Genomic DNA, 24,395 nt, shown 5'->3' with positions numbered 1-24,395 from the left:
CAACTTTGAACTGATGCCAGAAGATAAAAAGACAAACTAGTTTACAGTTTATTCTTATATTTTGCATTGTTGATGCCAAGTTATGGCTGATTTTTAAAATTATGCTGGCAGCACAAATACAGTTAGCACAAATACAGCATGTGTATGTGTGTGTGTGTGTGTGTGTGTGTGTGTGTGTGTGTGTGTGTGTGTGTGTGTGTGTGTGTGTGTGTGTGTGTGTGTGTGTGTGTGTGTGTGTGAGATAGTCTATGAAGGATGAAGGGAATAGTTATTCCTAGTTGTTTGGGGGAATATCTTTTAAGGTGTCATGTTTCTTTATTAAAATATTTAAGAGTTCTGGAGAGACTGGTGTTTGATATGTTTTTTTATACTTGAATAATAATCTGAAAATCTTCTACTCACTGTCTGACCTGCTGAGAGCTGTCACATTTTGATAACATTGTAATGCATAATATTTGGTATGCACTTGCTATAACTCTCATTTATGTTGCTGAAATCCTTTTGTTTAACAAAATTTCTGTAAACATGAGGAAAATATGATCCTGTTCAGCACAGTAAATCACAGAATAAAAGCAGACACTATAGTAAAGGTTGATTCTGCTTTGTGTGTGTATTTCGAGAAGTTAATTTTTTAAGTTTAGAATAGATCATCGTGAGTGCTGTTTTCCAAATGAATGTGTAATTGATTGAAACCGTTATTTTACCTGGAAAAATGAAAGCAGTCGAATTATTTTGCAATATAACCATGGAAAATATTGTCTTTGTAATAGAAGTATTTAAAGCAAGATTTTTTATTACTTCTCATTACTTTCATGCTTCATGTCACTAGTTTAAGCAAAAGACTAGTTGAAGATAGTCAGTAGTTTATTTGGGGTAGATCATGCATTGTTACTTTTAACTCATTCACTCCAATGGAACTCAGGAAGTTTGCACTGTAACTTCCAATGGGCGGAGCCTAAGACTTTTGACAGAATCAAATTATGTCCTCACATTTCCAACACATGTTCACATCCCTGGAACCATAAGGGTTATTTATGAAAGAAGTATTAATGGAAAATCCTTCAGCATAAACTATTTTTGTAGTGGTGGTATTCTTTAGGTTCTAAGTCTTAAACCAAATTTTGTAAGTCAAAGTAACTATTACATTTGTAATATTTTTGTAAACAACTTATAATATCTCAGCAACCACTCAAGTTACATATGTACTCTCAGCAGTATTTTATTCATCTAGCTGAGAGCTTTCATTTGATGCTAAGGAGTTCTGTCTTATTTACCTGGCTGTTGAGATAAAAATGTGAAAATTATATCTATACAAATTAATATCATAAAATCAGGCAATATCTATTTACCTGCAATAAACAGAGGACAAATATTAATGCAGTTGAGTTTACTATTGTGTAAGCTTTAAGATGAAATATGTTAAAACCTTGGACATAGCATAGTTTGGAATTATTGATGCAAATATGAACAAACAATATTTGACACTTAGAGGCATCAGTAGGACTTAACTGCAGATGTAACTGGAGGCATCACTCAGATGTAATGAGTTAAAACATAAATCTAAAGAAAACCTGAACCATTTCCTGAGTACACAAGGAAGGTGCAGCAATAACACTTTTATGAAGAGTAATTCAGTGGTATAGAAAGCCATGTCAGATATACAATGGTAAGTATCATGAGCGCAGTATACATAAAGGCGTTAACAGCAGAGAATACAATTCATTAGTTATATACAGTAAAAGGTGAACATTTGTAGCTTTTTTTTAAAGAAAAAACATATTAAAGTGGAAAAGCAAATTGAGAAATTAGCATTTCCAAGGAAAGTGAATTCAAAACTGTAAGGATAACTGGGAGAGAGGGTATAAAAAGAGTAGCAGGACTGTTGTTGGTCGTCAACAGGCGCTGGCTTGTGTGCTGTGGCATGTACATGCAGTGTCTTTAAAGAGGTACTTTTTACGCATTGTCATGAATTTGGAGTAGAGTTTTGTGTCTTTGTTTTCATGTGAGAGAGGATTCCATGTACTGAAGTGTCATTATTCAGAATCTGTGGTAGGCTGACGATAGTTTAAGATGCATGGATAAATTACGTGAGGTCTGAGATTTAAGGTTGTTCTGTTGAATCATCTTGCAAAGAAGGGGAAACTTTAATTGTCCCTAAGTTTCCATAGAAGGGAGGCCAGGAAGAGTGAGCAGCTCTGTTTTATTTGAAGCAATCTATCTTTTATTTGGCAATCTCTATGTTGTAACTATAGTATTTACTGTATTGGCACATCAATAAAGTAGTTTTCCTAGCCTATGTTATGCCCTGACTGCATGCAACTCTATCCGTTGCAGACTAAGTAAAGCAATCAGCAGTTATACATCATTTTCCCTGATATGGTCCCTGTTATTACCTTTATTCAGTGCTTTATGTTATATCCACTAAGTTTGATTTGCAGCTGTATATATGAACACTGTAGTAGCAGCTTTGTTAGAGTATTCATATAAAACTGTGCACTAGTGTTTAAACACATATTTATTTGTAATCCCCTTTCCTGCTCTCACTTTCTTCTTCTTGGAACTGACTTATTCCTTTTGTATTCAACCTCCCTCTGATGTTTTTTGAGCTAATTTCCTTCCCTCTCTGAGAAGGAGTCTGTTAGTGATGAAGGAGTGATACTATTGCAGGTACCAGTGGAGTTAGAGGTTTGAATATGTTTACTAATAGAGTTAATGAAGTAAGAGTTAAAGATAGATGCTAATGATTGGCAGTAGATGTTTACGTGCCGAGTTGCCAGCCGTGACACACAACCTCCAGTGAAGGTACGCCCATTCACGCATGTCTCCACACAGAAGACGCTCTAGCTGAGAATCGAACAGGACGTCTTACTGTAAGGCGACAATGATACTTCAGCACCACCACTGCAGTCTTACTATAGCTGTATAATTTCCATTTATTATTAATGTCTTCTACTTTTGTTTCTCCCTAGCCTTTCTGTTCTGAGGTACAGTTGTGATTATTTTGCTAGGAGTGTTTATGTATTGCTACTATTTTTCCTGCTAGCTATATTTTTGTACCTATCTTACCATTCTGAGCTTTGATAAAAAAAGTGTGTGTTTATTCTCTGCTTAGATTATTTATGTATGCTACTGTTAATCCCGTTAGTTACTTTAATGAAGTAAGTTGTACTGTGGAGCTTTTCTCCCCGGGCCTCTGCTGAAAAAGGGATTTTGCTCAGTCAAACTATCCCAGTTAATAAATGTCAAAATAAAAATAAATTAATTAATTAATAAATTTCACTTTAAGGACTGTACAAAAGTGTTTTTTTTCTGAGGGTCAAGGGTAAGAAGTCTGCAGACTGTTAAGATGTTATTTGACGTGAGGTTACATTTTTTTTTATGTCTTGGCTGTGTAGACTGCATTCAAGCTGGGTGAGTAAGATTTCATTTTCTTTGGTATTTCTACCTTTAGGTAAGAGAAAGTACACAATCCTTTTTTCCCCAGACTAGGAGATTGTTAACGTTGGCTTTTGTTTTGAGAAGTGATATTGAAAGTTTAGGGACTGGTCCAGTAATATTCCATCATACTTAAAGTTCTCAGAAGTGAAGGCAGTGTACATAATAAAATGCTGTGTCTCTTCATATCACTATCTCAAAGTCATTTTTGTTTTTCCTGCAGCTAGTCACAGAATAGTTTTATATTACTTTCTAACATAGTAATAGATTGTCACTAGCTAGTAGGTTTAATAAGCTGTTAGTCTGATCTAATCATAGAAATAATTGAGAATGTTTACCATTGTTGCATATCTATCTATATCTACCTGTATATATATATATATATATATATATATATATATATATATATATATATATATATATATATATGTGTGTGTGTGTGTGTGTGTGTGTGTGTGTGTGATGATATAGATAAATAGGTATATATACAGGCTCACCCAGGAGGTACAGAAAGGAGGTAACCAACAGTTAAGATAGGGCAGTGGGCACTATACTCCTTATTTGAACAAAGATAGGGGACTGTAGAGTACCGTGTTTCTAGCCTTCTTACAAAAAACACTTAAGCTGATTTTTTTCACCCTTATGTGTTTTGGGCATTATTTTTTAGCATTTCAGCTCACTGGTATTGTGAAAGTTGGTGTTCCATAGTAAAACCATGCATCCTGGATGATTACTCCCCAACACACACATAATAAGGCACAGGTATAGAGCTCTGGCATGTGGTATCATGATTTCCAACATCATACTACACATTCAGTATTATACAACTATATGAAAATGCTATATATACAAGTTTCTATCAGCCTCTATTTGTAGTGAAATATCTTCAGTAGGATCTAAGTCCTGATACTGATACCGTTACAAAGAGAAGTGTCATAAAACTGATCAAGATGTACCTTTTATGATACCACAGATGTCATATTTCAGGTATTCGACAATTTTACTTGCTGTAGCAGACAGGATATACAGCATTTATTCTGCCAGAAAATATATACATATATTTTTTTGACTTTTTTACTTGTCATAAGTGAATGAATGACTGGATGATAAGTTGCATTTATGCATACATTAGTGAATAGATGGAGGCATGAATGACTGAGAATAGGTGAAGGATTATGTAAAAAAGAGAAAAAAACAACTGTGTAGTCAAAATGAAATAATGTACTACTGCCAGCATAGTGAAGGGGACAAGGATATACTTTTATTAGGCATAAAGTTAGCATCCTTCTTATAATAAAGCATCTGCTTGAGTTGGTGTTATCTCAGGTAGATGTATAAAAACCCATGGCATGTATCAAATAGAAAAGTGTCCTTTATTTATTTGCAAAAATAACTCTTATTTACAAAATATTTACTTATCAACAAATATTTACATACATACAAATATATAAATGTACAAATCCATTTATACATATTCATAATTTCTTTTACAATCATACTAAATGTCCATCCCTATTAGACCAACACTTCCTTTTCCATAACCACTATCTGATTTTACTTAATATTGTTCAAAAAAACATTTACCATTAAACATAATTTCATTTATTCTTTTATTCTATAAAACTCATATAATACAAAATAACTTTTTATATATTCTTTTAACATATTCTTTACTTCTATTCTTATAATATCCATATTTAATCATGTCCATGTTTATTTTATCCGCTTCTTTTATATCTTTAAAAAAATGTTTTTTATGTAGTTTCCCCGATAACTTTTTTTCTGTTTTACATTTCAAAAACATATCCTCTGTAGTTTCCTCTTCTTGATAGTGTAAACATATTCTTTCACTTTTCTTTTTATATGACATATTTCCTTTTAATGGCAAATTATTACCAGTCTCCACAAAATCCTTGACATTCTACTTTTTCATTACACCATTTCCTTCTTGATTTTATAGCTTTAATTTTTTTCATCTATTTCCCATGGTTTTACATAGTAAACTTTTATGACTCATATTTTTCCATCTTCTTCTACATTATCAATTTTTATTTTTCACAAAAATATTTTATCTTGGTAACATTTTATTTCTTCATTTATACAGTCTTTCTCTTTTACTTTTTTTTACCATACCCCTAAATTTAATAAAGATTATATTTTTATAAAAAGTAAAAATTTCACTCAGTAAGATAAATGCCTCTTTGTTGAAGAAAATGTAGTAATCAATCCAAACAGTAAAACAACAGCGAGGCAAACAGACAGCTCAAACTTGTTAAAATCCACAACAAAAATGTATTGCACAATAAAAATGGTAAGCGCTTCCACTGTATAGCTTCCTCAGACCTTCTAGCTGAAACACAGTTCATACATTTTATAAAAAGATTTGAATTTATCACAACCAATATAATTAAATTATGTAATAGATTACTGACTAATACCTTCATTAATGAATTAATGTTATGAAGCATTTCATTGGTTGGGATAAATTCAAATCTTTTTATAAAATTAATGAACTGTGTTTCAGCTAGAAGGTCTGAGGAAGCTATACAGTGAAAGCGTTTACCATTTTTTTTTTGTGCAATAAATTTTCATTGTGGATTTTAACAAGTTTGAGCTGTCTGTTTGCCTCACTGTTGTTTTACTACTACATTTATATACTTTTGATACTAATCTGTCATTGTTTTCATTCATCAACTTTAATACTTTGTACACATTTAACGAAGTAGCAGATAACACTGAGTTAATTAACCCTAAACCTCCTTCTGCTTTATTTACTTGAAAAACTCCTCATTTTCTGGGTTTAATCTAGAACCCATATAAATGAAAAAAAAAATATTTTGCAATAATTCCATTTCAAATACTGCTGGCGGCAAAAATAGACTTGCTACAGTATGCATGTTATTTTCCCCATCAGTACTGAATTAAAAAAAATAAGCCTTTTTCTGAATGATAATGTATATGTTCTCCATGAAAGACATGTTTGATTTACTTCTTCTATTGTTTTCCCATTGAATTCTACTTGCATCTTTATTCGCAAATTTTATACCTAAAACAGAAATTTCATTCATTGTAAGATATATATTCCTGATATTTACTACATCAACTAAACCTTTACATTACTCTTTATTTAAAGCCATCCCTATCATCTCCAGACACTCATTTCCACAAATTAGTAATTCTTTTATCAGCATTTTTTTGCAATTATTATAATGTCTTGTGCATATGTTAACAGAATTGGAATTCTTAGCACTTCAGGTGTTATATACCCTGCCTCCTTCATTTTGTAATTTATTTCACATACTCTCACATTCAGAACTAATTTAAAGTTTATACAGCTCATTGAACACCCCTGTCTTACTTCACTCTTCATATGTACCTCTTGGCTTAACCAGCTATTTACAAGTAAATTTTCTTTATTATTACTGTACACTGATTTTTTGTATTATTTTCATAAAGATCTTATAATCATGATTATTCGATACTGCTGGTCCCCACTTTTTTATTGTCTTCTATCTTCTTTCCTCCATATGAATTTAAGTATTCCACTACATAATTCTTTATATACAAAGCCTTCATTTAACCATTCATTCAAAATCTTTAAAAATATATATATTTTTTTTACTAGTCCCTTGCACTTGCATACATTTCATAACCTATTCCATCTGGGCCTGCAGACAAATCTATATTTGCTTATCCTAATACTTTATCTAGCTCATTTAAAGAAACCTCCTTTTCTAGTTCTTTATTCTCTTTTTCTGTTAACTTTTTTTACTTTCCATGTTTTTTTCACTAGCTTCTTTTTCCTTTAAACATTTCTTGTACATATTGTACTACACTATTTATAAGCTTTTCCTGAGTATTTCTATCTTTCTTTTTATGCTTTTATTTCTCTGATTGCACTATCATATTCCTTTACTAATGTACTTAAGTAACTGATAGTTTTTCTCTTTTTTATTGAAAAATATCTTTGCTTATATAACATTTGTTTTATTTTTTCTTGATTTCTTTCATATAATTATTTTCTTTGTCAAAGTAATTTCTACCATTATGTTCTAAATGTTTCACTGCATTGTTATATGTTCTTTTTTTATTTTTTCTCTACTTTTCTCATATCATATTGCCAGTGCCGAAAACATTTTTCATATTTTTCTTAAATATCATCCCTCACTCAGACCAGTTTTTATAAAATGTTCTTATATTAATGTCATCTTTCAATAACTGTACTAATTATGCATTTCCTTCTTTATTCCACGATTTCTCATTTATCCATTTTGTTCCTTAGGTTATTTTTACAGTGGCCTTGTTTTCCTTTATCTCTAACCTTATTGCAAGATAATCAGAAAATCCTGTTTCAAATACATCTTCTCCTATAACTAAATCTTCTGATACTAAAAAATAATCTATTAAATTTCTATACATAATCCTTTTGTAAATCCATAATTTTTTATCCCAGAGTTTTAACTTACCACAATGTATAACTTCTAACATTTTCTTATATCATTTCCTTTCTTTTTACGTTTGCCTCTTAAATCACAAATAAAATCTCCTGTTATTATAATCTTCATATTTATCGCTACATAGTCTAAAATCTGATGAAATAAGCTTTTCCTTTCTTTACAAATGATATAAGTACATAATGTTATAATTCTGTATATTTGTTTTTCCATTTTAAATCTACAATGTTAATCTTCCCATTTTTGCTAAAGTTACATCTAATATCTTTACTGCATTTCTACAGAATATGTCTATTCCAGAAAATCTCTCAATTCCCAAATTCCAGATGATCTTTCCTCACCTTAGTTTCTCTGTTTCTAATCTTTCTTCATTTATTTTTTATTTTTCCTTACTCTTAATTTCAGTTTTTGCAATCTATCCATTAATATCCAATTTTGTTACATTTTTAAGATTTCAATTCAGATTTTTGCATCATATCCAATTTTCCCACAAATATAACATTTTTTTTTGTCACAGTTACTTATCAAATCTCCTCCGTTTCCACAAAAACAAAACAAAACAAAACAAACAAAAAAAACATATCTTGGGCTGTTCCCAGTATTTCACAACACCTCTATTTCCTTCCACATTTATTATCCTTGGTGTATGTATAATTTTTTTCTCTTTCTATTTTTAACACAATATTACAGTCCCAGTCACCAGTCCATAAACCCCATTTGTCATAAACCTTTGCAATGCCCAATACTTCTTTGCTTAAAGCTTTCAAATGTCCTATCACACTTTCTCTTTCTACATGTTTCAAGTTGTACAACTAAATAAAGATTCCATGATCTACAGCCTTTCTTTTTTTTCATATTCTACAAGAAAATTTTCCATTGAAAAAGCAGTCTCAAATATAATGTCATAAAATGTCTCTTTGTTAATAAGAATAAATGCTCTTACCTCATGTGCTTTTACACCCAAAGGAGCTATTAAATTGTCCCACATGTCATACCTGTCCATTTCGTTGTCTGCTTTGCTTTGAATCCTTACTACATATTTCTGTTTTTCATTTTCTTCTGCTTTCTTTGCTGCTACACCATTATTGCTTTCTTTTACTTTCTATGCATGTTTTCTTTTCCATCTCACCAATATTCTTCAGGATTACCTCTGCTCCTCCTTTTGTATTTTCTCCATGCTTTCCCCCCAGATAACATCTTCTTCATTCTTTGGCTCACTTTAGACTATCATTTCTTTAAGTAAATCATCCCACAATTCTCCAGACTGGAGGGTTATACATTTATATACATCATTTGCTGACTCATCCCAATTAAACAGGCTCCTTAGAAACATTTCCTCAGAATCTTGCACACATTCTTCAGTCTTGTTATTTGTTTCCTACTTCATTTCTTTCACCACTCCATCACCTCCTTCTCTCTCCATCTGCATCCCTGTTTCTCTTGGTCAAACTTGAAAAGATGCCTCTAGTCAAGTGGAACTAAACAGTCAATAAAGGATAGATGGATGGATGGATTGATAGATAGATAGATAGATAGATAGATAGATAGATAGATAGATAGATAGATAAAGTAAGTTCCCAGTTATGGGGAAGAAGTAACCTGAAAGGAGAAATGCAGTGAATATTATGCCTATGTTTTTAGAAAAAATAGCAAACACTGGTTTCTAAAGCTTCATCTCACTAAACAGCATATATTTTTGAAATGTGTTTATTCAAAAAGTAGGTAATCACAAAATAAGGTGAGAAGCTGAGTTCTACCTCACCTCTGTCTAATTTCCTAAATGCCATCAGCAAAAATTATATAAACACTAAATATTGACACAATTATTGTTGTACCACAAGGAAAATTGTTGTGCAACCTCAGAGTTGGAGTATATAATTAGCAAGGGGTATATGAGGGAAGGGGGGCTTGTTTACCATTGCTAAATCATTGATTATTGACGTTGTTGGGTATTGTCAATATTTAGTATTTAGATGTATATACATGATGCAACTTGACAGAAGAAGAAGAAGATGTATATACATGATCAAATTAAGAAATAATCAACTGCTCAAAAGTGTGAATGAAAAAACAGCAACAATTTTAGAGTGAATCTACAATGATCGAAAACAGAAAAAAATATTTTTTGAAAGGGGCAAGCAACCAGAACCACCCACGCCCCCTGTGTGTTATATGTACCAACTCTGAGATAGTACAATAGCAGGGTAAAGGCAGATTCCCTTAACCCAATGCAATATGATCTCCTTCAAAAGACTGCCAGCAAAGCCATCATTAAAAAGAATGTTCACTCATATGAGCATTCACTTTTTTTATATCAGTAAAAAGTGTTCACTTGTATGAGTGTTTACTCTTCTCAACTACAACTATATATATATATATATATATATATATATATATATATATATATATATATATGTATATATATATATATATATATATATATATATATATATACACACACACACACACACACATATGTATATATATATATATATATATATATATATATATATATATATATATATATATGTATGTATGTGTGTGTGTGTGTGTGTGTGTGTGTGTATATATATATATATAAATATATATATATAGATAGAGAGAGAGAGAGAGAGAGAGAGAGAGATGTGTGTGGTCTGTGCATATTCATATTTTAAATATATACAAATATAGATACACACATGCACACACAATCACACACACATCATATATATTATATTATAGGTGTATATGTGAAATACATACCTTTGATTTAAAGTTTCTTTTGTTAAATGAAAAACAATCTGGTATGTGTGGTTAAAATTTGCTGATTGCACTAACCAGCTGTTTTACTGTGAGACCCCACTGTAGTGTGACTACAGAATTGGTAAATATAATTATCATGGATTAAAAAACTATTTAAATATGTTTTCCTTTTTTATCAATTATTTGAGTTTTGAGCTTTTATATTTAGTCACTTATAGGTAGTGCTTTTTGTTTTTCCTTGAAATGACTTGCACTGCAATGAACAGAAAGCAGTAAATTAAAGACAACAGACAAAAATAAATTAATAGAATGGGTCTTTTATGATGCCTGAGATATATTGTATTGTAGAATTAGGTAAATGGAATTTGTTCCTCAAGACTGCCATGCAAAATAGTTCATAACTTACACAACAGACACCCATATATTCCACATACACATGCACGCGCACACACACACACACACACACACACACACACACACACACACACACACACACACACACATAAAAAATAGAGTTGTATGCAAACATAAAACAAGATATGCATATGTACATACACGGACAAATAAATTTATTATTTAACTTTTTAATGTATTTGTGCATAACTGGTTAATAAAAATAAACTCTGATTAAGCACAAAAACTAAATATTTGTCACAAGGAATATGTATCTCAAATAAAATTGATCTTTACTAAACACTGCTCACACGAAAAAACTTTGTAAAATTTATTGCTGTTTACTGTGAGCGCTTTCATAAGAGTAGATACTCCAACTTCTTCAGACAAACTCTGCACAGTCAACATTCACCTTGGTCTCGCAGTAGCCGACTCAGACTCTCAGCTAAACTTGCATGCTCCCCAGCCATTATTTTTTTTCCTATCCCTATGGATGGCTCAGCTAACCCCGTTATATCATCCCCGGTCCTCTGACAGATGGCGCAGCTGCAATGCTTCCCCCACCCGAGCCGCAGCAGCCCTGTCTTCGGATGCGATGAAGGGTGGAGCTGAGGTTGTTGAGAAGGAGGAGAAAAACTTCAGCACAGACCAACCAAAGGCAAGCGTACAACAGCCGGTGGGCAGGGCTGCTGCAGCTCGAGTGGGAATAGCATTGCAGCTGTGCCATCTGTCAGAGGAACAGGGATGATCTAACAGGGTTAGCTGAGCCATCCTTGGGGAATGGAAAAAAAAATAACAGTTGGGTAGCACGCAGGTTTAGCTGAGAGTCTGAGTCGGCTACTGTGAGACCAAGGTGAATGTTGACTGTACAGAGTTTGTCTGAAGAAGTTGGAATATCTACTCTTACGAAAACGCTCACAGTAAACAGCAATAAAATTGATCTTTAGGTAACTGGACCATTTACTTATTCATAGAAGGTAAATAAAAAATACTTTCCTTAGAGATGATAAAATAGCTCAGCTGATAATCACAATGGAGTAAGTATGAGAGATGAGGAATATGATCTTATTGATTAGCCTTTTGTGCACAAAATCTTTGTAAATTAAGTCATAAATTGTCGGCATATGACTATTTGTAGCAATAAACTATGTCATAGCAGATATTTATACAGTATAGAATGTGATAGCAAATAACAGTGACAGTTGTTTTTCCTTGGATTCCAACAATCAGTGCTGTGTTACAGCTGAATTTCATTTTTGTTGTTTAGCATTATCGATAAATATGATCACAATTCATATGTATGCTTATTATAATGTTTCTGACAATTATAAACCATTTGTATTTACTTCCTACAGTTATGAGAAGAAAATATTTCAGAATTATTTGAAAGACACTTATTGTGATCTGACTTAAAGACTGACTTTTTCAGGAGGAGACTTTGCTATGGATGTTGCAAAACTATTTAAGTGAAAGTTCAGTGGATTTCTATGAAAACAGAAAACAAATACAAACTGTTTAAGGTATGCACCCTGAAATAATAAAAGCTCTTTGTACATGCTAAGATGACCCTGTCACATAGCTAAATAATGCATAGGGAAATATATTTCACTGCATTGTGGAGCACTTATAATACCAGGGCCCTAGATTGTGAAGCAAATTAGGATGTATTATGCCTTTTGAAACTTTTGATTTGTTTCACTGAGAGAATACTAGTAGATTTAGACAGTAGTTAAAAATCACTAACATAAAATGAATGATAAAGATTTAGTTCATAGGTTTATAGGCTAATAGGTAGGTACTAGGCTATTGGCCCTAGGGCCTATATAAGCCTAGCCAAAAATATACCCTGACTTTCGCCACCCAAAAAAATTATTTTCCTGTGCCCCTGTTGAGCAGAGCCACAGAGGTGAGCCCCGGGGTGAATTTCCTATTTCCCATCCAATCATCAAGATTTTTCTTGAAGAGTGCTAATGAGAAGCTTTGTTTGCTATAGATAGGTAGTTTATTCCAGAGTATGGGAAGTCTCTGGGACAGGAATCTGTCCCTCCAGCATGTTCTGTTTATTGTGGTGACAAGGTTTAGGTCCCTAGACCATGTAGCTCAGAGGGATTGGGATTCCTTTAAGTGGAGCATATCCAACAGCTCTGGGTTTGACATAGCTTTGTACGTTAGACAGAGATCGCCTCTGAGTAGGTTTATTCGACAGAGTAAAGCTGGAGTTTTTTGAGACGGTCTGCGTAGGGCATCTGTTTGAGGATGGTAATCCTCTTTGTGAGGTATTTCTGTGGCCTTTCCAGTTGTTGTAGATGTCTTGTGAGGTACATACCAAAAGGGGCGTTGTACTCTATAATGGGTCTATTGAGTGACGTGTAGAGGGGAACAATGACCTCTTTTTTCCTGGATGAGACACCTTTTGTGATGAGGTGTGCCACATAGAAGGATTTCCTGACTACTGCAGCGATGTGATTATCAAAGGAGAGACTACTTTCCACCTGTGTCCCAAGGTCTCTTATCACACTTTCGGTGTTAAGTAGACTACCACCTATGTGGTAGCTCATGGTACAGAGTTTATACCAAAGGGGATGACAATGCACTTTTTGGCATTGAGTTTGAGGCCATGGCTTTGACACCAGGCATCTGTTTCAGTGAGACCCTTTTGTAGGATGTCCACATCGTTAGGAGTTTCGATTATGGCCACTAGTTTGCAGTCATCTGCAAACTTTATTAGCCAAAGACCTTCTGTCTTAGCCTGTACTTCAGAAAAGTAGATACCAAACAGGACAGGATCCAGGACTGAACCCTGTGGTACTCCACTTGACACTTGTCTGAAGTCAGATTTGGACTCTGCTACTTTCACAGTGTGGGTTATGTCAGTGAGACAGTTGGCAACCCATCTTGGGACATAGAGAATTTATACCTAGTTTAGTGAGTTTATCTATAATTCCAGAGTGGGGGATGGTGTCAAAAGCATTAGCAAGATCTAGATAGGTTGTGTGACCCATCTTACCCTCATTTACAACTTTGGTGACTGCTTCAAAGAAGTCTGTCAGGTTTAGGAGACATGATCTGCCTTTTACAAACATGAACTGGGTGGGGTCCAGAGTTTGGAGATTACCAATATCTTTGTTTATAAGTTCCATGATGATACGTTCCATGGTCTTGCAGACTAGGCTCATTAGGATAATGGGGTGGTAGTTCCCGGGGTCCATGGTGGCTTCCCCTTTGTGGAGTGGGATAACAGTCACTGTGCACAATTCACTGGGCGCAAAGCCTGAGGTGAGGCTATGCTTGAACATGGTGCTTAGGTGGGGTGCCAATTCATTCTGTAGTTCATATAGAATGCAGCCTGGGATGTTGTCAGGCCCCATGGATGCTGTGTTCTTTGCTTTGAAGTGTGTTGTTTTTACCTGTGCAGCTGTGATTACAGGAACTTTGCATTCTTCCGGTATAGAAATTGGCCCTTTAGGGGGTTCGAGGGGCGTAAAGTTAGCACTGAACCTATCTGCCAGGATGTTGGCAATATCAGTTGTTTCTATATATTTAGTGCCATTGTGCTGTAACTCAGATCTGAGTGTTGCCATTGAGATTCTTGATATAGCTATAGAATGCTTTGTGGTGGTCTGTAGAATCAGTGGCGATTTTGTTTTCGTAACTAGCTTTGGAGGATTTTATGAGGGATCTCAGCTTTTTACTGAGGCTGACCAGGGAGTTCCTCTAATCATGGGATTTTACTCTTTTTTTGCAACAGTTTCTTTCTTCTGTTGTTGAGTTTGTTTATGGCAGGGGACCACCAGATTGGCTTCCATTTTTGGAGGATAGCATCTTGGTTCTGTTAGGGATAGCATGATCCATACACTCCTGTAAGTGCTTATAAAGTGCATTTGTGTAGGATTCAGCAGTCGTACCTCTATCGTCCATCTGCATGGGTGTCGTGAAGTTTGCCATTTCTGTCTTAAGAAGTGTGAAGTTGGCTTTGGAAATATTTTTTACAGTGGTTTCCCTAATGGGGGGGTGGGGCGGGATGTGGATGTCTAGGGTGATTAGCTTGTGGTCAGATCTGACCAATGATGAATTGACCTCTGGTGTGGAACTCTGGTCGCCCATGTTGGTAATGACCAGGTCTAGGATATTGCTGCTCCTGGTGGGGGTGTGGATAAGTTGATCCAAGGCACTGGTATTTATGAATTCCAGAAAATGTTGAGCAAAAGAGTTGGTACATGAGTAGTTTTCCCAGTTAATGGTGGAGTAGTTGAAATCACCCATTATTAGGGTGTTGGTTTGTACCCTAATGTTTTCCAGTGTATCAAGAAATGAGGACTGGGAATCCTGGGGCATGGTGGGGGATCTGTAGCAAGTTACAATTTGGATTGCGGTCTTGCCCAGAGTTAGTTGCACTTGGATAATCTCAGATGCATTATGCTGAGCAACTAGCCTGGAGGTGTGGATATCCTTAGTGAATATGGACAGGCCTGCATGGGTGCTCTCTGGCATCTTGAACCAGGTCGCTGTCACTGCACAGATGTTGATGTTCTCTATTTTAAGGAGTGCCTTGTGTGAATGCATTTTGAAGTTTAGACTTCTTGCATTGAGTAGCATTACCATCAGATTTTGCTTGCTTGTACCTGTTACGGTGGTGAATTTGTCATTTGAGCCTTGCCTAAAAAGGCAAGATAGGGGTGGCAAGAACCTTAGCCAGTATCTGGAATCCCAAGGGCGACAGGTGCAGGCCATCTCTGCCAAAGCATCATGGTCTGTCGATCATGTCATCCCAGGCAGACAGATACTGGATCCCCTTAGAATGACACCAGAAGTTAGCCAATTGTTGAAATCAATCATTTTGTCCTTCTACTGTGGTATCATTCTGGATGATGGCAGGATGCTACTCAAGGCTAGGATCATATCTGCCTGGGCTACAAGATCCAAGAGCTCCTCCATGTCTCTTTTCATTTAGTCCAGGGAGGTATGTCTCAGGTTATTCAGACCGACATGGACAATGGCAGATTCATATTTGTACTTGTGTGTGTTATGTGAGGGATCCTGGTACCCTACAGGCAGCTGACAGTAACTTTCTCCTTGTTTAGCCTGGTGAGTGGAAGATCAGTGTGCCTGACTATAGAGTCAGCTATGACTAGAGTGTTGGGTATGTTGTTATGCCATTTGGGTTGTGGTTGAGTGGCACACTGAGTTTGTGGGCTATGTGTCATTTGGGTTGTGTTGGGAGGGGGTTGCTTGAGTTTCTGCTTTCGATGTCTGTGTTGCTTGAGCAGATTTTTATTGACCGCCTCCGTGAATGTAGGTGTGTGTTTTGTGTTACTATGTGTGTGTTTTGGTGGTGTAGGTTTTGAGGCACTATGTGATGAGTGTGGTGTGGTGCAACTGTTTACCTTCTCCTCTTGACTGTCTAGTCCAATCTTGGGTGAAGAGAGCTTTGCTTCCAGTTTGGCTATATAAGTGCATCTCTCATAAATCAGATTAAGTAGTTTTCAGCTTCAGTGTGGATTAGTATGGCAAAACTGCATCGTTTTCTGTCAAAAACATTATCCCTGATTCAAATAATTAAACTCTATTTTTTCCTGTCCCATTACACCCCACCCCCAAGCCAACAGCTCTGGTGTCTCTTCCCATTTGGCCCACTCCTTCTCCCTATATGGGTAAGGACTGACTCACTCCCAGGCCCAGAGAGAACTCTACTGCCCATTCTTTCCTTGCCTGGGATAGACCCTAACTAATCTATGCATACCGCTGAAGTTGAGGGGTGGTCTATAGCAGGGCTGTCTGACCATTTCTGGTCATGGGCCACTTATCATATAGTTCATGATTACTTACCATACTTGGTAAGGTTTGGGGGCCACATTATCATGGCCAACATGCATACCTTTCAACTGTACAGATATTCGCAGAATGTCCAGATTTTTGTCAAATATTTTTGGTCTGTTTCTCATAAAATTGTGGTTTTCTGGCAAATCACTGGCAAGTCTCTGAGAGTTGAAGTCAGAAAATGATGACAGGTATTTGAGTTTCAGACTTCACACCCTTCAGAAAATGTAGGCTAATGAAAAATGGTTATCTTATCAACTTTTTAAGTTGGTAAGAGCAATATTTAAAAAGTGTCCCTATTTTTGGGCCTTTGTCCCCCCATTACTTATGGCTTTGTCCAGATCTCCTGCTCTAAGAGGTCGAGAAGCATGCCAACATGTTTCCCTGCATTCAAAACAGTTTGTTGCTGGACATACTAAGGGCCAGATAAAATACTTTGTTGGGCTGGATTGTGGCCCTAGGGCTATCAGTTGGTCACCCCTGGTCTAGAGTGTGAGATTCTTGCTGGTCTTCATTCCCTTGGCATAACTAATCCACCCCACCATGACCTGTAGCCACACAGTGCTGCTGCTGAGTGGACGAGGCATATCTCTTGCTTTGTGTGATCATTTTTTAACCACTATCCCCTTCTGAACTGCTCTATAGACAGATCTTTTACTGTTATTTCTAACATAGGCCCCACACCAACTAAAACTTCTTTACTCACTAACTACTTGTGGGGCACTGTGTTGAATTGTATGCTTGGTCTAGTTTGCCAATGGCTACTTTCAACTATTCAGCTACTGTTGTGTGATGAAATCTTTGAATCTGATCCATAATATTCTGCAATATACTCAGAGCATAATTCACTTAGTAGCAGAAAAGACCTGCATTTGGCATAATGCAGTATAGTATTGTAAAGGTGATAGTGAGTGTCTTAACTTACACTGAGGTGTGAAATTATAATACATGCCATTCTATGATTAAAACAGATATAGTAATTATAATGGTAAGTGTGTGAAATTAGCACAGTATTGCAGTGAAACAATCATGGATTGCCACAAATTAATGTCCTCACAGCATTTCAAATGCAAAGCTTGGTACACTATCCATAGGTTCATAGGTTTATAGTTAAGTACTAGGCTTTCTGCCCGAGGGCATCTATAAGCCTAGCCAAAATGTGTTGGCTTTCGCTGCCCCCTTAGATTATTTCCCTGTGCCTCTGTCCAGCAGAGCCATTAGTTCTGTGTGCCTCTGTCCAGCAGAGCCACTGCAGTGATCCCCGGGTTAAATTTTCTGATGTCCTTCAAGGATGCATCTGCAGTCTTTACAAATGGGTTGTCCTGTCGTCAGGCAGCCCTTCGGTCGGCCGGATTCCAAAGTCTGGGTCTGGCTTCGGCTGGTGTCGCACTTCACCCGACGTCATTGCGGCAGTTATTCGGGTATAAAGGCATCAGCCGACACCATTTTCCCCAGTCTTTCTTGCCGCGTGGCGCCCGAAGCAGAAGCTGTTCGCAAGTGCCGGTCGGTCAGATCCAGAGATTACTACTACCGAATACTACTTCGAAGACTTCTAAAAAGCTAAGTACCCCATTGGGGACTCTTTCTTGCCTCAGCCGATGTCAGAAAAAGTGAACCCAGACCACGACGTAGCAGCTTGTTTAGCCTGTGCTTCTTTTAACCGACGGACGCTTAGACGTCGGTCGGAGTTTGCTGAACAGTTTTTCGGCTCAGATTTCGCGTACATTATGCCGTCGGATCCTCCGACTTCCCAAGTTGCTAAGAAACGCAAAGAAAAGGACCGACACTCGCGGTCTGCGGTTTTGGCCGAAACCGCGGTTAAGCAAACCACGAGTGTCTCGGTTTCGGCCGAAACCGACCAAGCGGTTCTAACTACAGCCGAATCCATGACTACTACCGAAGCCCCTTCTAACCTGGTTGAATCGGCCTCTGAAATCCAACCTGCTACTGTGGTTTCACACCATCCCCTTGGATGTTTCAACCCCTGCACGTGGTGCTGCTAGGCCTCCTGCAGCCATGTCCATAAAGGCCTTTGCCAGGGCTAAAGCAGCCAAAACCTCTACGTCTGTGCCTGTTAAGGCCCCCTCTCACAGGCCCAGCTCCAGTTCCCAAATGCCTACTCTGGCAGAGGATCTCATCTCTTTAATAAGGGGATCCCAACCTCATCCAGACAGGGCCTCTCAACCTCCTCCAGAAAAGAGACCTAGAGCAGAGCCCCCTGAGCCAGTGTCCTCAGATGATTCTTCTGATGATTCAGACAATACAGACCATCCAGAGGCTCCTTTTTCTACTTATGAAGACTGCGATGCTGAGGAATCGATTCCTTCTGCCTCTCCACCAGAGGAATTTTCATTTGGGGAAACCTTGCATGCCATGAGGGAGCATTTCCAATGGCAGGGGCAAGACTTTTCAGATTCAAGGAAAAGGCTTAGGACCTTTTTGCATTTACCACAACATAGGCCTTTAGCTATACCTCCAGTTCTTCCTGTTGTGGATGATGCATTTAATGATGCTTGCACTGCTCCTGATACTTTACCTCCAGCCCCTGCTAAGCCCGATAGGTTCTACAGGGTCCCGGACACACATCACCATTTATACAAGGCCCCTTTTGCAGATCCTGAGACTATCTCCCAGGGGCCTAAGGCAGTAGCTTCGACCTCAGTTAAAATCTCCCTCTGAAAGGGAATCCAGGTCATTAGAGAGATGGGGTAAAAAAGTATACACCTCTGCTACTCTCTCAGCTAGGGCATTGAACTGCCAGTTTCATATGATCCAATACCAAGAGTTTATGCTTGATCAGTTAACTAAGAAACTGTCCTCTGATGACTCTTTAGATAAGAAATATGTTCTTGAAATGGTGCATAACATTCAGCAGGTTAGTAACCATTCTTTAAAATCTGGCTATGATGCACTGGAGGCTTCCTTTAGATCAGCCATGACTGGCACAGTTATCAGAAGGCATGCATGGTTGAAAGAACAAGTCTTGCCGGATCATGTTAAAGCAAAACTGTTAGATGCTCCTATGGATAAGGTCAATTTATTTGGTTCTCCTGCTCAGCAGGTACTGAAGAAAATGGAAGAGAAGGCAAAATCTGTACAAACAGTGAAAGATTTCTTACAGGTTCAGCCTCCAAGGTTTAGCAGGAACTGGCCTTCCAAAAATTGGTCCTTTCCAGACTCCTCTAAAACACAGAGAGGCAGGAATAGGCATTCAAGAGGCAGAAACCAATCCAGAGGAGGTGCCTACAGGGGACGCCAGTGGCAAGGTAACAACCAACAAGGCACAGACACAACTACTACCACTGCGACAGGACAATCACAGTGACTTGGCTCTGGCACCGCCTACCAGGGAACAAATAGCAGCACCCTTAGGCGGAAAGTTAGCCTTATTCTCAAGAAACTGGCACTGCATCACAAGAGACAAGTGGATTTTGCAAACCATAGACCAAGGCTACAGGTTTAATTTCCATACTTTACCAGCAAAAAGAGGAATGCCAAACTTACCACCAAATCAAAAGACAGAAGCTCTAAAACAAATAGCTCAATTAGTAGAAATGAGAGCTGTGGAAAAGGTACCATCTATGGAACAAGGAAAGGGATTTTACTCCAGACTCTTCCTGGTACCAAGAAAAGAAAACAATTGGAGGCCTATTCTCGACCTGTCCGCTTTAAACACATTCATCATTGTTCCAAAATTCAAAATGCTGACCCTACAGCAACTTCTTCCCATGCTGGGCAAGGAGTCTTGGCTGGTGACTCTAGATCTCAAGGAGGCATACCTGCACGTCCCCATACGACCAAATTGCAGAAGATACCTCAGATTTATTGCAGGATCAGAGCATTATCAATTCTCAGCATTGCCCTTTGGCTTATCTACTGCGCCCAGAGTGTTCACAAAATGCCTGGCATCAGTAATCGCTCATTGCAGGCTTCAGGGAATCCAAATATATCCATACCTGGACGACTGCCTGATATAAGCGGACAACAAAAACAAGCTAACAGAAGACTTACAAAGAGTCATTTACTTACTGCAAGCCCTGGATATACAGTCAATATGAAAAAATCAAGACTGATTCCATCCCAAAGAATAACCTTCTTAGGTGCAGAATTGGACACAACAAAACAGATGGCATTCCTAACTGCAGAAAAGCAAGAACAACTTCCTCTCTACTTCTTGGCATTAACAAAACAGAGCAGACTAACAGCAAGGAAAGTACTGCAGGCCTTGGGCTTCATGGCATCCTGCATAATCATGGTCCCTCATGCCAGACTACATATGAGAAAGCTACAGTGGTACCTGAAGAACTTATTGTCTCAACACAGGCACAGCCTAGAAACCGAAATACCTCTAATCCCATGCCTGAAACAAGAGTTCCTATGGTGGGCTCAGGCATGTCAGTCAAACCCAGGTTTGCCCTTCCACAGCATTCAACCAAGCCAAACCATCACAACGGACGCCTCAGACCTCGGTTGGGGGGCCCACATGCTGGACAAGTGCATACAAGGCTTATGGACTCAAGATCAGCTGCACCTGCACATAAATCAAAAGGAAATGCTGGCAGTAAAACTGGCAATCCAGAATTTCAGACCATTCCTCCAAAAAGGCCAGTTGATGATAAGGACAGACAACACCACAGTCATGTGGTACATCAACAAACAGGGAGGCACTCATTCATACCCCCTATGCCGGATGGCACTGGACCTATGGAATATGGCCCTGAGCTACAACATTCAGTTGCAAGCAATTTTTGTACCGGGAAAAGAAAACATCCTAGCAGACATATTAAGCAGAACTACCTCGGATGCTCACGAATGGATGCTACACCCGGACATCTTCAAGGCCATCACAAGGAAATGGGGACTACCACAGATAGACCTATTTGCATCCCCGCTCAATCACCAGCTCAAGAAATTCTGCACAAGGACGTACCACCCACTTGCTTGGAAGGTGGACTCTCTATCCTTCAGTTGGAAAGGCCTGACAGCATATGCATTCCCACCTCTTCCTTTGATGCACAAGGTGCTATTGAAAATCAAAGAGGAACGTCCAAGGATCATTCTGATAGCTCCAGACTGGCCAAGACAACATTGGTACCCATTACTGAGGAGCATGTCTCGGGGACAAATGTGGACACTACCCCTGATCCCATTGCTGTTAACTCAGAATGGCTACAACACCCTGCATCCAAACCTGAAAACTCTGCAGCTGACTGCCTGGAACATTACATAAGAACAGCTAACCCAGGTTTATCCCAAAGGGTTAAAGACATTATCCTTGAGGCCAGCAGACCTTCAACAAGAAGGAACTATGCAGGAAAATGGAAAAGATTTCTTATTTGGAGTACTGAAAGGGGAAAAGATGTGTCAAAGGTAGACATAGCCAACATCCTGGAGTATTTGGCAGAGCTTTACCATACAGGCCTGTCCTATTCTTCCATCAAGATACATGCATCAGCTATTTCTGCAGAATACAGCTTCAATCCTCCTGTCTTCTCGCATCCTCTACTCAGGCAGTTTCTGAGAGGAATTAAAAATGTAAAACCTCCTAGGAAACCACCGTTGCCAGCATGGGACTTGAACTTTGTGCTAGAAAAATTGACACTCCCCCCTTTCGAACCAGCAGCAACAGCAGAACTTCTACACTTATCCTGGAAAACTGCTTTCCTGCTGGCAATTACCTCAGCAAGAAGGGTTTCTGAGCTACAGGCTTTAATGACAGTACAACCCTTCCTAATCTTCCATCAAGACAGAGTGTCCATGAGAACAAATCCTACATTTATGCCTAAGGTGGTATCCAGAGTATCTTTAAACCAGGCTATCCACCTACCTACATTCTTCCCCAATCCACAGAACAGGGGGGAAAGACTGCTGCATACTTTGGATGTACATAGACAGTTACGCTACTACCTGGACAGAACCAAGGGCAATAGAAAAACTGACCAGCTTCTGGTAGCATATGCAACAGGAAGGAAGGAAAAGCAATTTCAAAACAGACAATCTCCAAGTGGATAGGAAATTGCATCAGATTCTGTTACTCCTACCATGGAAAGCAAACTCCACAGAACATAAGGCCTCATTCTACAAGGGCTACAGCCACTACCACAGCTTTCTTAAGAGGAGTGGCTACCAAGGACATTATAGAGGCTGCTACTTGGACCTCCGTGCATACATTTGCCAAGCATTATAACTTACCTTTATACTCTAGATCCCGAGCAGGGTTTGCCACTGCTGTTTTACAAGGGATCCTAACTACACCATAATTTCTTCTCTTTTCCTCCTCCCCTAGTTTAGCTATGGTATTCTACCCATTTGTAAAGACTGCAGATGCATCCTTGAAGGACATAGTACAGTTTTGTACCTACCATAAATGTAGATGTCCGAGAGGAATGCATCTGCAGTCAGGATTACCCACCCTCCTTCCCCTCTGAGGTACTCCTAGGGTACTTGCCAATCTACAGCTAGCTTGGGGGGGATCTATTATGGTGTATTTGTTTGTATATATGTACATACATGCTTATTTTATGTGTTTGCTCTCTACTATTTGGAAAAATTGGCATTTATCCAAATTTAGCCATCCAAGAGGGCACCTGGCATCTGGAGCAAGAAACACTGAGGAAAATGGCGTCGGCTGATGCCTTTATACCCGAATAACTGCTGCAATGACGTCGGGTGAAGTGCGACACCAGCCGAAGCCAGACCCAGACTTTGGAATCCGGCCGACCGAAGGGCTGCCTGACGACAGGACAACCCATTTGTAAAGACTGCAGATGCATTCCTCTCGGACATCTACATTTATGGTAGGTACAAAACTGTACTTTTCCCATCCACGCATCAGTGTTTCTCTTGAAGAGTGTTAGTGAGGGCCTCTGCCTAATGTAGATTACAATCATGTTCCAAAGCATGGGGGAGTTTCTGGGACAGGAGTCTTTCCCTCCAGCACATAGGTTCATAGGTTCATAGGTTCATACTAGGCTATCTGCCCAAGGGCATTTATAAGCCTAGCCCATAGTTGTGTGGCTTTCGCCACCCCTTTAGTTTGAAGAAAACTATGCCTTATTATTTTGTTGTGCCTCTGTCAAGCAGTGACACTGAAGTAATCCCTGGGGTATATCTGCGATCTCCCATCCATTGGTCAAGATTCCTCTTGAACAAGGCCAGCGAGGTGCTCTGCCTCACATGTACTGGGATTTTGTTCCACAGCATAGGGAGTCTCTGGGTGATGAATCTGTCCCTCCAGCACGTTCTATTAATAACCATGTCAAGGTTTAAGTCTCCCGCCCTTGTGGTTCTGAGGGATCTAGATTTTTTGAGGTGAAGCATATTCATCAAATCTGGGTTTGACATGGCCTTATATGTCAGGCACAGGTCACCTCTGAGCAAGCGGTATGCGACTGAATAGAGCTGGAGTTCTTTCAGTCTGGCAGCATAAGACATATTTTTGAGACCCTTTATCCTTTTGGTGAGGAACATTTGGGGCCTTTCCAGCTGCTGCAGGTGTCGGGTCAGATACATTCCGAATGGGGCATTGTACTCAATCATAGGTCTAATGAG

The 24,395-nt window shown here is 38.2% G+C and overlaps 1 protein-coding gene across 3 annotated transcripts in view; it reads left to right on the top strand.

The window, feature by feature from the left end:
- The window catches only part of LOC122806720 (CUGBP Elav-like family member 4), a 1,919,882-nt gene that overhangs the window by 382,476 nt on the left and 1,513,011 nt on the right, over nt 1-24,395 (top strand). The gene's annotated exons all lie outside the window — the stretch shown is intronic.

Source organism: Protopterus annectens, chromosome 7.part0, assembly GCF_019279795.1.
Source record: "Protopterus annectens isolate FY-2018-M chromosome 7.part0, PAN1.0, whole genome shotgun sequence".
Lineage (NCBI taxonomy): Eukaryota > Metazoa > Chordata > Ceratodontiformes > Protopteridae > Protopterus > Protopterus annectens.
Note: the sequence above shows the minus strand (reverse complement) of the source record. Positions and strands in the feature narration are given on the sequence as shown.